The 16,163-nt window shown below is 32.1% G+C and overlaps 1 long non-coding RNA gene across 1 annotated transcript in view; it reads left to right on the forward strand.

Moving 5' to 3' along the window:
• The window catches only part of LOC118205670 (uncharacterized), a 258,320-nt gene that overhangs the window by 211,574 nt on the left and 30,583 nt on the right, over positions 1 to 16,163 (forward strand). The gene's annotated exons all lie outside the window — the stretch shown is intronic.

Genomic DNA, 16,163 nt, shown 5'->3' on the forward strand with positions numbered 1-16,163 from the left:
AATGGTTGAATTATGTTGTGTTTTTATCTTCCGCTGAAGGTTCTTACGACTGTAGTTAACGTACACATTATAGTTGTAGAATTATCAGCAATTTAAAAGTTGTTTTCCTTAAGTGCGGCTAAGCCTAATTTTAGTTTACCCTAGCAGCCATATTTGTTTACATTTGAAACTTAAGAGAACAGTGGATTTGTTGCCAATCTAAAGAAACTAAGCTTCGCAATAACAAAGTAACGCTTTCTTTTATTATTGCGAATTAAACCATGCTTAATGCATTCTGGAATTATCAATTAAGCTATTAAATTATCCCATATATTGACGTCAGCATAGCATCCACAACAAATTAAGTCAGTTTCTATGCCTTCAGTGTCTTTTTGGAGTGGGACCAAAAGGGAACTTTCAGTTTTGTGCATCAAAAGATCTGCCTTCTTCCCAACTGGCCGAATTGTTTGTTTTTGCGTAGAAACTATAATTTTAATTGTAAATTTTTTTTTAAAAATTGTTTTGTTGTTTTATGTTTTTCTATATCTTTCAATTTTTAATATAGAGATTTTGAGTTTTTATGTAATTTTGCCTTGTCACGAAGTGAGAACTGAATTAATTGAATGAGAAATATATCTCCAGTGAAATTCGAGGAAATAAGTTTAAATGAAAGGCAGCAAAAAATGCGTATAATTAAATATTGCGTACAAGGAAGTCATGTGGTGTATACATCAGCTTTTTTAAAATTTTTAAGTCCAAAGGGGCAATTTTTTCTGAAGGACTATTAATTTCATTTTGGCATTTTGCGTCCAAAACTTTTCAGATCGTTGCCACCAAAGATCCTCGCCCTGTATTATATTTAAAGAAATTAAATAATGAAGAATCTGGATAAATGTATGTATGTTTCTCGCATTGTGACAAAACAACGCTACATAGAGCCATCCAATTTTGAATGATATAATCCTACTGCGAATATGAGCACCTGGAAGCTCAAATTTGAAATTTGAAATTTGTTTTATGATCGATTTCGTATTTTGTAAAACTTCAACGAATTTTTGATTAAAAAACTACACGATTTCAAGCGAGCAGTGGCAACACTGAACGGGAAAAAAAAAAAAAAAAAATTTTTCCCAACGCGCATGGTTCTGTATTGGAAAGTCTAAACGTACGCTCATTTTAATATTAATTTGCTATATTGCTGTTGAACTGAATTTTATAGTTTGAGTACGTAGAACATGGAATTTAATAAATAAAGGTAATACGCAAAACGTTAAAAAAACGCTCATTTGACGTAATTTAAAAGCTGAATCCCTTCATATTTTTTTATAATTTTTTTAGTCCAAAGGTATTTGAATCCCGAAGGATTATTAGTTTCGTTTTGGCATTTTGCGTCGGACTCATAAATGTCGGTTCACTTTTCAAACTGTTGCCACAAAATGTTAGAGTCCTGCATTATATTTGAAGAAATTAAATAATGAAAAATCTGCATAAATGTATGTATATTTCTCGTATTGTGATAAAACAACGGTACATAGAGTCATCGAATTTTGAATAACGTAATCCTCCAACGAATATGAGCATGTGGAAGACCCAATTTGAAATTTGAAATTTGTTTTATGATCGATTTCCTATTTTTTAAAACTTTGACGAATTTTTGATTAACAAACTCAAGGATTTCAAAGCGAGCAATGGCAACGTTGTGCAGAAAAACATTTTTATCTCCAGCGCGTGAGTCTCTGTATCGGAAATTCTAAAGATATGCTCGTTTTAAAACTATTTTGCGATATTGCTGTTGCACTGGATCTTATGGTTTAAGTGCGAGGAACATGATATTTAATAAAGAAAGGTAACACACAAAATGTTAAAAAACGCCCCTTTGGACGTAATTTAAAATCTGAAACATTTCAGATTTTTTTTTTTTTTTTTTTTGTTTTTGTTTTTGTTTGTTTGTTTGTTTATTTCAGCGGTTCTCAATCTTTTGACTACACGTACCATCTAAACAAAAACTGAAAACCTTTAGTACCACCATTACAAAATACTACTACCGCCACCAGTCGTGAATAAAGCTCATATCACATAAATTTACGAGTGTTAGAGAAAAACCTCAGTCAGGATGTTGGGGTTTTAATTTTTGAATTTAATAGTTAAAAATACTTTGCTTCTTTGCATACCACCTATTTTTCTCTTGCGTACCACCAGTGGTATACGTACCACCGATTGAGAACCCCTGTTTTATTTTATTACTGTGTCGCACACAGTGGCATTCGCCAAAAGGAAGGATGCCCCGTGGAGAACTTTTAACAGAATCTGACTCGTATCAGTGTTACACATGGGGAAAACCATGAAAACGTTCATGCGGCCAGCCCATTCGCCGTGATTGGAAACCCGAACAGAACTACCAGTGTTCAGCGACTTTACCGCTCGGCCGCTGATGTGCTAGTATCACATAAATCTGGATTAGATCAATAACAATGGACTTGAATTAAAAGATAATAACAACAAAGTTTTGTTCCGGAGAATTGATTGAAGAAGAAATGAAACAAATTTGAAATTATAATGAAAAGCAAATAGCCTTAATAATCCGTAACTATGGGCAGAATTTCACGTGTAAATTAATTAGGTAGTTTTATAAATGTTTAATAGTTAGTTAATAGTTTAATAGCATTAAATTAAATACATTCACGAGAGTTATTTCACTGATATGGAATTATGTTCAACAATATTTCACATGATCAGACTTACGTAAAATGCATACATGCATATATAACACATACGTACAATACATACATGCATACATACAATGTGACAAATGCATACATAATTAGAAAAAATGAGATTTTAATATATTTACTTTTAAGATTTTTGTTTGTATATTTCTGAGTTTTTGCAGTAACATGAAGCGGAATTTTTAATATATATACAGGAAAAATTCTATTTTATATATTTAAATGCTGCCTTAATCTGGTTTGAAAAAAAATCATGTCAAGTTGCATGAATGAAACATACTCTTTTTACGTGTATGAAAAATTAAAACCTGAAAGATTTCAGATTTTAACGGTCGCTCAAAAGGGTTAAGGTTTTTTTACTCTCTCACTAACTTCTTAGTCTACCAGCCTGCTGTTACACTTACTCTTACGCATCCTCCCTTGAGGGGGTATCTTTTCAGCTTTATTGTTAAGCATAATTTTCGTCGCACTTAAGCCACGTGCAATTCAACAGCAAAATTACAAAATTTTAAAAAGCAGTATTGCAGTATCCGTTCCGAATTCCCAATTCAGCATTAAGTGTTGTCATACATTTTTCTGCTTTTTTTACTGTTTTCTCAGTTCCTTATATCAATGTTCAATTTTCTAATTAAGATGGCTTTATTTTTTTTTTTAATTTTTAGTCCAAAGGGATTTGAATCCCGAAGGACTATTAGTTTCGTTTTGGCATTTTGCGTCGGACTCATAAATGTCGGTTCACTTTTCAAACTGTTGCCACAAAATGTTAGAGTCCTGCATTATATTTGAAGAAATTAAATAATGAAAAATCTGCATAAATGTATGTATATTTCTCGTATTGTGATAAAACAACGGTACATAGAGTCATCGAATTTTGAATAACGTAATCCTCCAACGAATATGAGCATGTGGAAGACCAAATTTGAAATTTGAAATTTGTTTTATGATCGATTTCCTATTTTTTAAAACTTTGACGAATTTTTGATTAACAAACTCAAGGATTTCAAAGCGAGCAATGGCAACGTTGTGCAGAAAAAACATTTTTATCTCCAGTGCGTGAGTCTCTGTATCGAAAATTCTAAAGATAGGCTCGTTTTAAAACTATTTTGCGATATTGCTGTTGCACTGGATCTTATGGTTTAAGTGCGAGGAACATGATATTTAATAAAGAAAGGTAACACACAAAATGTTAAAAAACGCCCCTTTGGACGTAATTTAAAATCTGAAACATTTCAGATTTTTTTTAAATTTATTTTATTTATATTTTTTATTTTATTTTTTAAATTTATTTTATTTTTTTTTATTTATATTTTTTATTTTATTTTATTTTTTATATTTATTTATTTATTCAATATTTTTATTATTATTAACGTTTTCTATGTTTACTTTACTTATGTAATATCACGTTCTTGACGCTTATGTCACATAAAAATTCGATTCGACAGCAAAATCACAAAATATTTTAAAACAGTTTATTTTAGAATTCCCGACAGACAGTTTCGGGTGCTGGAAATAAAAAAAATGTTTTTATTCCATACCGCATTGCCACACTCGCTTTGAAATCATTGAGTTTTTTCATTCGAAATTCTTTCATGTTTTCCAAAATATGAAATAGATAGTAAAACAAATTCGAAGTTCAAAATTCGGACTTCCAGGTGTCCATATTAGGGTGGAGGACTATGCTATCTAGAATTCGATGTTTTTTTTAAAGTGCCAGAAACATACATACATTCATGCAAATTCTTCATTATTTAATTCCTTTAAATATAATGCAAGGTGATAATATTTGGTGGCAACAATTTGAAAACTGATACAACGCATTTACGTGTTTCGACGCAAAATACCCTTTTGAGACTAATATACCATTCGGGACTTAAGTCATTTTGGGGCAAATAAATAGATATAATGACAGTCATTTATTTATATATGATTCCCCAAGCTATATACAATTAAAGAAATAGAAAAGTACCAGTATACTAGGTAAGTGGAAAAGATGATGTATATAGAGATGTATGGAGTTTATAATACTCTTTAAAATAACACAGATATCATACTGTTCAGGATATGATCTCTATCGAGTTACAGAATCAAAATAAATGAATTACAAAATCTTGGTATTACGACCAAAGAGGCGTATTTTAAACGTTTTGTGTGTTACCTTTATTTATTAAATATCATGTTCTTTGCACTTATACCATAAAATTAAATTCAACAGCAGTATCACAAAATAATTTAAAAAGAGCATATCTTTAGAATTTCCGATACACAGTACAGTGTTGCCATTGCTCGTTTTCAAATCATTCAGTTTGCTAATCAAAAATTCGTTGAAGTTTTAGAAAATATTATACAGATAATAAAATAAATTCCAAACTCCCTTTTTTTTTACAGTTCAATAAACATACTTGCATTCATGCAGATTATTTGATTTGTTTAAAAATAATGCAGGGCTTTACTATTTGGTGGCAACAATCTGAAGAGTGAAATGCCGTTTATAGTGAACCAATGCAAAATGCCAAAACGAAATTAATAGCCCTTCTGGGCAAACTCCCCCTTTAGGCTAAAAAAAATATTTTTTGGAAACAATACCATGATACTTTTTTATTCCCAGTAAACCCCTGTCTATTGTTTCAATATTATACTAAGCAGCGAGTGGTGATAATGATGCAGAACCCACTTCATGATGAAATCTCGTCTGCAGCTTCCTGCAGTGTCAGTTCAAAAGAAAACCAGACTCATCAGTTTTCCTACATTGTACAAGTGGATTTTCCATTTAGCAAATACCTGCCCTGTTTACTTTAGCAATACGAAATTATACGGCCTTGAATGCGAACAATTGCTTCAAACCCTGTGGTCTTCCAACATGCCAAGACGATCCATATATTGCTGCACGTACCGTACCAATCGACGTTTCTCTGTATGTCACACCTCTCGGTCTTTTGACGTCCTTCCCTTCAGCAAAATGAAAACAAAATAACTCCCCCCCCCCTCCCGCAAACTAATCGATGCACGTGCGCGGAAATTGTGATTAGCCAGCGAAAGGGCGAACTCTCTCGCACCTGCATCATTCGTAGCGCCCTCTTTAATGATTGAACAATGACACACTGTGAGATCAAAACCGCATGATGGCTACCGCCACAGGTGGCGCTGACTCGGGTCTCAAGATTTTTTTTCCTTCCCTCCCCATAGGCTCTTTTTCCTGAACACCTGTTGGACGTGTTCGTTCTTGAAACAAAAGCGATCAATTCTCGCTCTCGGCACTGCTCGCATTGCCAAATAATGCAACTCAATAGGTTCTTTCTTTTTCTTTTTTTCCCTCTTCTTGCTATGTTTTACATTCCTAGGACTTGGATTTGTCATTGAAGCTTTCTTTATTTGCTAGTTGTCAATCTCAGATGGCAGAGAGAGAGAAATGGTGCAAAGGATACAATTTACAATACTCTGCGGACGAAGGAAAGCTTTTGAATGAGGTCAAGTTTGTATGAATTAGCACATTGTAAAGAGTGATCGAAGGAGTTTAAAAGTTCTTTAAATCAAACTCTGTCTGGTGCCAAATGTAACTAACCATATAGACTATAGACCACTATAGACTTTTCGTCTGGCTTTTAAATATACCTTAAAAATGCCTAAAGGGAACACTAGACATTAAATTTAAAACCTGCGCAGAATTTTACTCTGCAGAACAACTTTATCAAAAAGAAAAAAAAATAAAATAAATAAAAATGTATCACATAGTAAAAAAAATTACAATGAAATAAGCAGTATCCCTTAATACAAATATTAATTATCCTAATAAATAAATTAACCAACTTCCCTTTTGCAAAATCTTAAGAATTCAAATGGTATAAAGGAAGTTAAGAACTTCGCTTCCTAAAAAAAAAAAAAAAAAAAAAACATGCAAAACTTTTTATATGATTAAAATTACATATGATTAAAACATAATACAAAAAAACTGCAAAGAAATAAGCAATGGATCTCATACTTTCAAGAGAAAACAGTCAGCAGTCCAGTATCCAAAGCAATGAATGAAAAACTGTTGCCAAAACCACATTTCTAAATGAATGAAGCTATCATCAGAAAGCAATAACCAATCAAAATTGTGCTTTGTGGATGACACAATTCAAAATATACAAACCTCTTTGAGAGAAGAGAAGAAAAAAGAAGGAAATTCTTTCTGTTATGCCTCGCGAGACACATGCGCGTCAGAATAAGAAGATTTCGATGTGCGTGTTGCGTGACCAAAAATCAAAAGAAAATAAGCAGCATGAAATAAGCAATATTTTATCTCATATTTTCAGCAGTGAGCAATCCAGTATACAAAGTATTAAATGAAAAACTGTTGCCAAAACCACATTTCTAAAAGAATGAAACTATTCAAAATGATGCGATTTCATCAAAAAATATTTTAAAAAAAAATCTGATTCGAAATTTGAAATAAATCACTTCTAAGTTCGCTGGCTCTTGTCTAGATGCTCCTATGTACCAAATTTCGTAGCTCTGGGTCTTTTAGCAGCACGGACGAAAGACACACACACGCAGACAGACTCTTTCTTTCATTATATGTAGAGATTATAGCTTGAAAAATTTCTCAAGAAAATAAAATTAGCCACTTTTTTAACGCATTTGTTTATTCTTCGTATACATACAAACAAATATTGCGAATTTAAACCCAGCTACGTATTCCAAATCATAATTCTTTTGAACAGAATGACCTCTTTAAAACGACTACCCATAGCTTCAAACGATTCTGATCTTATAGGAAAATTGTAGTAAGAAAGAACATGACTGTCTTGATAAGAAGCACATTTTTTAAACGAATTTGTATTGCTATAAAAAAAAATCGCCTGCTTGGAAAAATAAAAATTTTAGTTGCAACTACTATATTTTTGAAAGTGTAAATTATCGTCTGCTATTTGACAGTTTTGTTTTCATGCGAAATGACACTTTTTAAAGAAGCAATGGACGGAAGTCTATGCTTGGGTTTTTTCCGAAGAAAATTATTCGTATTTAATTATTAAAAATTGCTGCGAAAGCCATGATTTTTCGGTATCTAAAGCAACGATTGATAATATTGCCAATAAGAAAGGGGATAAAAAGTCAACATTTGGCTTCAAGGAGAAAAATTGTTCCAAGCAAAGAATCTCTAATCTTTTTAGAGATTCTTTTCCAAGTACTGTAAGGTATTTTTACCGCCTTCGTAGGAATTAGTTCTGTTTCCGCGATTCATCTTTCAGCGTTTTTCAAAATTCTTCCCGTTCTCGCGAAATCGAAGAGTACAGTCCCCCTCTCACAGCTCCTCAGGAGATGTCACGATGAGTCATTAAGAACAGCTCGACGCGTATTCGAGAGGTCCGAAGTTCGAATCCTGGCGAGGGTCATTTTTCATCTCTCCTGCTTCGAAATAACCTAATGTATCTACAGTACATATCCAAGAAATACATGGAATGTATCGAATAAAGGTAAGAACTTTAATTGAAAAGGTAAGAACTTTAATGTTAAAAGAAAATCTTCCAAGTCCAAGGACAGTTGCGTAATCAAGTCAGTGTTAACTGTAAGCAAAATGATTAATACTTATTTGAATCTTTAAAAAAGGGAAACAAAAACGTGATGTGCACATGGAGGTAGGAAGTAAGATGGAGTCGCCCTAAACAAGTTTCTCCGTACCCTGCTCTGAAGCACCGGCGATCCCTACGTGGTGACCAAAACATTGGGTCATTTACCATTGAGTTCTATGGGATTTGACGCGTTCGGGTGTAAATATTTTGTAATTACGTCGCAAATATACATATAAATGTATATATTTTCTTTTTCTACAACACTTCAGAGTCCTAAGTATGTGAAAACAACATATTTTTAAACAACATTTCATTCTGAACGGAATTAAATGCTATACTTTTCACAGGACAGTTTTCTCAGAATGGTTTAATTTGAATGAAATATTTTCACTAGTTTTCGTTAATTACATTAGAAAAAAAAATTAAGGTAATTCGATTTTATTCGGTTAAGGTACAAAAATTAAGATCAAAGTTTATTGTATCATTAATATTAAAATTATGCATTATTTCTTTCTATTTATAGAGCTTCTTCCTAAAATACTTTCTTAAATATGACATGATTTTTTGGCTTCTTTTAAATCGAAAAATGTAAGTCAATTTATAATTAATGCTCTATTCGGTTCATTTTAAATTAGAGAATTATTAGGAATTAGCGAAATACTTTAAATAAGTATTTCGCTAATTCCTAATAATTAAATAGGTATTAAATAGTATTCGACTTTCTCTAAACATTTCTGAAAGGGAATAAAATAAGTTGTTTTTTTTTTTTTTTTTTTTTTTTTTTTTTTTTTTTTTTTTTTAAGTATTACTTAAAACTTGTAACTGAGTTATTATAAAATGTAAAGGGAATAATTCTTTTAATTATACTTATCAGATTTTTTTTTTTTTACCCTTCATTTCAACAATACATATTCCAAAACTCTTTATTACGTTCTTAAGTGCGCATCTCATAGCATTTGCTTTACAATACCTTTTAACAGATTGCTTTCCAATACGAACAATTCTTGCTTAAATAGTTTTATAACGTATTTGTCAACAGGATTTCAATTTATGTTTACAATTCAATATTAAGGTTATTATACATTTAGATAACATTTATAATCATTATAAATTAGATACATTTAATCATTAGATTTCTTCACAGTACTTTCACAGTTGTTTATAAGTGAATAAATTCTTCATTTCAAATACATTTATAAATAATTTAATGACCTGCGTACGCTAAGAAGCCAGCATAAAACTCGAATTTCCGAGAAAAAAATACTTGCGTGGGAACATTTAACAATCTGGAATCAATAAGAGGACCATTCATGATCGGACCTCCTTTGGCAGAATATACAAATGTTTTAACCTCCGTCGATTACCCTATTTTCAAATTCTTAATAAGCTGTCTTGATGATGTAGCACGTTCACATGGTCACATCATCTTGACCGCACATGTGTGGTTCCAAATCAAGGGAAAGCTAACTTATTGGCATATCTGTGTGTATATTTATTAATTTTGACGAGGATTGCAGCATTTGATGGTAATTTTATTTTTAATTAACTCAAATAAGTAAAACGTGTAAGCCCAAAGTGATTATTTTTTAGATATATAAAATTAAAACGATGAGTTTAAAATGAGCAGCAGTAAAGCCTCTCCTCTAAAAAATTTTAAAAGGTATACATGTTAAATAATATATGGATGTGAAAAAAAATTTGTTTTATTTAAAACATTTTGGCATTTGGAAAATAAAATAAAAGTAGCGAATACTCTATCAAGGGTATCGAAAGACGTATACAATTTTAAATGTACTGTAAGGTATCTTTCATTCTTTAAGCATAACATTTTTCTTAAAATCTATATTTTTGTAGTTCAACAGCTTAGAATTTTATAAAACAAATTCATAATCAAAATCGCTGTTGTTAGTTATCGAAAAATAACAAAGATGTGATTTTTGCGTAAATGTCATTAAACTATACAAATTGCTATTATCCATCACACTATGAATGTTTCTTTCATGCGAGAGTGTCCCTTTTTCGATTTCTATGGAACTGTTGTGTTTCGAAATACTATCAGAATCTTGTCAAGCGAGCTTCTGAATGTAAACAAAGAACACCCCGTCTGGTGACCCAAGCTTCAAAGCAGTGCTTCACTTCTAGCGCGGAATGGCCCCTCCTCCCTTTCCTACCTCCATGGATGTGCATCATCTTTCTCCACGACATATCGCCGAAAGCAAAACGCGCTGCAGAGCTCTTTATGAGAAACAATTATTCGAACAAATACAGAAAAATATTGTCCCAGTAGATGAAGCTTGGATATATTTAAATGACTGCAATAAAAGGAGATGCATGAATTATCATGAAAGAGAAGGGAAAAAAAAAAATTCTTAACAGCATGGTTCAAAGAATCTAAAGAAAGTTTTCCAGGTGGATTTATGATTGTTGATGGGTTTTGATCTAACGACAAATAAAAATTAAAGAGTGCAGAATATTATTAAGGTCAACTCCACGTAATATCAGGAACATATTCTATACGCATCTTTCAAATATGAAATACCTTCTCTTTACCCACAGTGACACCAATCAGTAGAACTCATGGACTTTATATAGGGTAAAACTGCATTAGCCGCACTTCAAAATCTATTGCTAATTTCCTGGAAAAAATGGAATAAGAAGCGTATATCAAGGCCATACCCTTCACTCATATCCCAACTAAATCTCCTGATGTGTCATCCGCAGATTTTAGCTCTTTCGGACTTTTAAAAAGCGGATTGTCCAAACGTCGACTTATAAACCTCCTTAGACTTTGGAAAGCTGTTTAAGAGGAATGGGATAAAATACTTCTTCCGATACTAAATAAAAGTTTTATTGTGTTGAAAATTGCGGAAGATAGTGAAGAATAAGGGTTATCAAATGGAACATTACAAACACAAATATTTTAGGTAAACTATGTCTGTAAATACAATGAAAATTGTCTAAAAAATGAATGTGCGAACAACGTTAGTATGTAAGAAATATGCAGAGCATTACTCTCTATATAAGAAATATACACGAACATGACTATCTGCATAAAAAATCTGATGTGTACACCACATAACTTCCTTGTACGGAATATTAAACTATACGCATTTTTTTTTTGCATTTCATTTAAACATATTGGATTGAATTAAATCTACTTCGCCGACAGCGCATAAACCACAATAGAATAAATGCACTGTTTAAAATTCACTATATTTGTTTACCATAGCGACACTCTGGCGCTAGGTTCACTTAACAGCGTTATATTTCGTTCATATTATAACTCAGAATGCACAAAATTTGTATCATTTAAAGAATTATCTAATCGTTGCCACATGTTCTATTCAAGTACTATAATAAAGCTAGAACGATGTATAAAAGAAATTAAGCAAACAAAACAAAAAAAAAAAAAAAAAAAGTTTTTCACAGACGATTGAGTATTCCTCATTCAATTAATTCAGTTCTCACTTCGCGACAAGGCAAAAATACATAAAAACTCAAAATATCTGCATTAAAAATTACGAAGTAAATCTTAAACACTTATTTCCTCGAAAAAATTCCAGAAAGGATTAAGCATGATTTTATTCACATTAATATACAAGGCCGTTATCTTTGTTGTTGCGAAGCTTAGTCTCTTTAGATTGGCAACAAATCTACTATTCTTCTGTTTCAAATGTAAACAAACATGTCCGCCATGTTATTTAAATATTAGGCTTACGCGCACTTAAACAACTTTTAAATTGTTGATAATCCTACAAATATTGCTTGCAGATTTCCTAAAGCATAAAAACCTTAAACGGAAGATAAGAACAACATAATTGAATCATTTTTAAAGCAAAAAATGTACAATTTACAAACATATAAGAGTAAAGAAACTGAGATCACTGTGCCGAGTAACAGAGTGGATATATGTATAAATATATTTATATACGTTTGGTGCGGCCGATTGCAACCAAAATACGAGGTGCACATCTACATGTTATAGCAGTCCCCTATATACAAAATTTCAACGTTCTGAGGCTACTCGCTTTTGAGGTATGCGAGATACATACGTTCGTACAGACGCCACGAAAAATTATCTTCATACTTCATTTTAAAGCAGTTTTTTAGTTTTTTTGGAGGAAAAGAATATTTTATTCTGTCCTTACGTACAGATATCACGCAAAAACATCGTTAAATTGCATTCGAAAGCGGTCAAAGTGGATATTTTCGTTGAAATATGCTGCTTGAAGCTTTTCGCGATTACAATCAATACTTCCTTTTTACTTCGTACAAGGAAGTAAAAATGCCCCTTTAGACCTAATATAAAATATGAAAACTTTAAGTTTTTTTTTTTTTTTTACTTTTAAAAGTGAAAAGCACAAAATGGCTACAAACCAGGAAAATTCAAGTACTAATAGCACTAACTTTACTTTTTTATGTTTTTATGTTATTTAAATCCTATATGCCTTCCACTAATTTCGAGAATTGGAACGTAAGAGAGATGTCTAAGTGACTGGGGTAAAACTATAAAACCCTGAGAGAGAGAGCATTAGTTCTCAGTTTTTAGTTCAAAGCTGATTCGGAGTAGTGAAGCATCTCCGTGCGAGCTTCGCCTTTTAGATGCGCTTTGCATTCTTTTGTGTTTAACATTCTTAGTAGTTTGAAGAGGTAACTGCTAACTGTGATGTGTAATATTGAGAATAGCTGTAGGGGTGCTTTTGTGGAAAGTTCCAGAACTGTGAAGTGATCCTTTTGGTAAAAATAAATTCTGTCAAGCTATGATCAGTTCTGTGTGCTTTTAATCCATTAAGAACACGTACGACCATACCAATCACCGTTTTTCACGACATTATACAGCAACCCATTATACCAGGGTTGGCCAAACTTCATGTCAGTATGAGCCGCACGTTTGAATTCAGGATGGTTCGAGAGCTGCATCTAGATTTTCTAAAAGCCACAAGTTCATATTTACATCATTATAGAAGTAGTGTAGGAGGTTTTAAACAGAACAGAAATCCCTGATAAAACTTTGTAAAAAGAGTCTAAACTAATTAATTACTTCTTTTTGGACACTGAATAGTTTTAATTTACCATATTTCGTACATATATTTTATATGCACGAGCCGCACAAATTGCCTGCGAGAGCCATATCAGGCTCGCGAGCCGCACTTTGGCAACCCCTGCACTATACATTACTTGAGACAAGAATCAGCATTTCTGAGTCACCCTGTATACACACGCCCTTCATTAACCATTCTACGAATCCTTCTAACGAGGAACTTAAGAAATTCTTACACTGTTCTATGGAAATTGCACAAAAAATGGAGTCTAAACATCAGATTTTTATCCTTTTATCGTTGGAGGGTTGAGCGGAGGCATCGTGATGGAAAACAGGTGTCGCACATCTGTCGTGCAACCCTCGCAAGAAAGAACTATCACCCTCGGAGGTTCAATTTTCATTCCCGCGGTCACAGTTACACTTAACAGAGAGGTAACAAACATAACGTACATGGGTCAGGGTCACAAATGAAAAAGAAAAAAAAAAAGGTGTAAAGCTTAACGAAAATATAGCAGAAGTACTTGCACATTTTCACAGATTTGAAGGGCACGTCTGAGTATCACCTGTCAGTAAAGATTTAGACGTTTCTAACTTGACATGCAAAATGCGTTGGAATAACATGTGTGTTTTTCTTAACTCGATGTGAGAGAAGAGAGAACGGAAACATTACGCGAGATTTATTGCAGAATTCCTGCTACAGTCATATTTCGTGGGCGAATTAAGAAGGGCGTAATTAGCACCCGAAATGTGTTTCGGTTTTTCCCACACCTACGTGAAATCTCACACAGATGTTTAAGCTCTATTTATATAGTTAATTTTTTAGAACTTCATTTGGTAAGCATAAAATATTAGAGATATATTAATCAAAAGTTCCAGACGACACACAGTTTGATTTGAGTACTTATTTCCATGGAGGTTTACAGTTCGTAATTTGGGGCTTGATTTCTTAAGTTAATCTTTTTTTTTTAAAAAAAAAATTCAAGTTATTTATATACTTACTATTTGTATACAAATAAAAAACAAAGTCTGTGTGTTTGTCTGTTCGCTAATAACTCAGTCATTTCTATAGCTATCGTCACCAAATTTTCTGCAATTCTTTTCTGGGTCCTGGTAAAGGTCGACGTCCACGTTTTTCAAGAAAAAAAAAAAAAAAAAAAAAAAAAAAAAAAAACTAAAGAAATCAGAAATATATTATTAAAAACTCTGACAACGTTAATTTTCGCACTCATTTTTCCCCAGTGGCAACAATCTCGCACACTGAAAACAAAAATCTGCTTTATTTCGAGAAGTGTTGCCACTGCTCGCTTTCAAATCTTAGAGTTTGTTAATAAAAAATTTCTAAGTTTTACAATGAAATAAAAATAGCCTTGCCAAACGTTAAATACATTATTCCCGATTCCAAAAATTCGTGGGAAGCCATTTCGACTGTTCCCATCTTCGTACGACTTTAATCAGCCGAAATATTAATTAAAAATTCTGAAATCACTAATTTTCAAGTCATTTTTCCGAGTGGCAACAGTCTCACGCGTTCGAGATAAAAACGTTTTATTTCTTAAAGTGTTGCTATTGTTTTATTTCTAAAAGTATTGCTATTGCTTTCAAATCGTAGAATTTGTTAATCAAGAATTGGTAAGTTTTAAAATATATAGTATATAAAGAGAAATGCCTGTTTGTGTCTTTGTTCGCTATCGTTATTGATTTCTAATAATTATTATCAATCTTTTGCCCCATTTAATCGACTAAAATTGAATATTTGTGAAACATTGGACGGAACTTGAGCTTTTACGACCATTTAATTAGAAAGACAAAAATCATTAAAAACTGCTTGCCATTGTTGCTGATATAACGAGAGAGAATTAAAGAACTTTATTCGGTAAACATAAAATATTAAGAGATATATTAATCAAAAGTTTTAGACGAAGCATAGTTTAATTTTAATATTTATTTCCCTGAAATTAATGAGGTTTACAGTTTGTAATTTGGGGCTTGGTTTTTTTTATTAATGTTTTTTTTTAAATATTTAAGTTACTTACATGCTTATTATTTAAGTTGGTTACATAACTTCTAAAATTTTTTAAGTTATTTACATGACTTCCTTTCTTAAAATTATGAAATGACTTAAATAACGTGACTACCTTGTACTTCTTCTTAAATTATACACATTTTTACTGCACTTCATTCAAACGTATTTTCTCGAATTTCATTTAGAGATATATTTCTCATTCATTCAGTTCAGTTCTCACTTTGCGGGAAGGCAAAAACACGTAAAAACTCAAAATATCTTCTTTAAAAATTAATCGCCATCTACAGAAAAACCTAACACACCAAATACAGTTAAAAGTAGTTAAAAGATAATAATAATCTGAAAGCTTTCAGATTTTACATTACGCCCCCATACGGGCGCTTTTTCATTTGCAGGCACATACACGTTTCGAGAGCATTTTGACTAACGCCACAATGTGCTAAAAATGTTTAAAAAGAGCATATCTTTACAATTTCCAATCGACAGCTTCGCTGCTGGAGATGCAAATATTTTATTTTGTATGATATTGCTACTGCTCGCTTTGAAATTGCTTCGTTTTTTAATCAAAAAATTTGTTAAATTTTTATAAAATCCGAAATACACAATAAAATATATTCGAAATTTGAAATTCGGGCATCCATGTGCCCATACTCCAGTGGAGGACTATGTTATTCAAAATTTTATTAGTACCGTTGCTTGTTCACAATGAGAGAAACATACACTCATGTTGATTCTTCATTATTCGGTTTCTTTAAATATAATACCGGGCGATAATATTTGGTGTCAACAATTTGAAAAGTAATTAAAGTGGTTGGATGCAAAATACCGTTTTGTGGCTAAAAAAT

The sequence above is a fragment of the Stegodyphus dumicola genome, chromosome 2, assembly GCF_044657685.1.
Source record: "Stegodyphus dumicola isolate Sdum_Otavi_A_Nest chromosome 2, ASM4465768v1".
NCBI lineage: Eukaryota > Metazoa > Arthropoda > Arachnida > Araneae > Eresidae > Stegodyphus > Stegodyphus dumicola.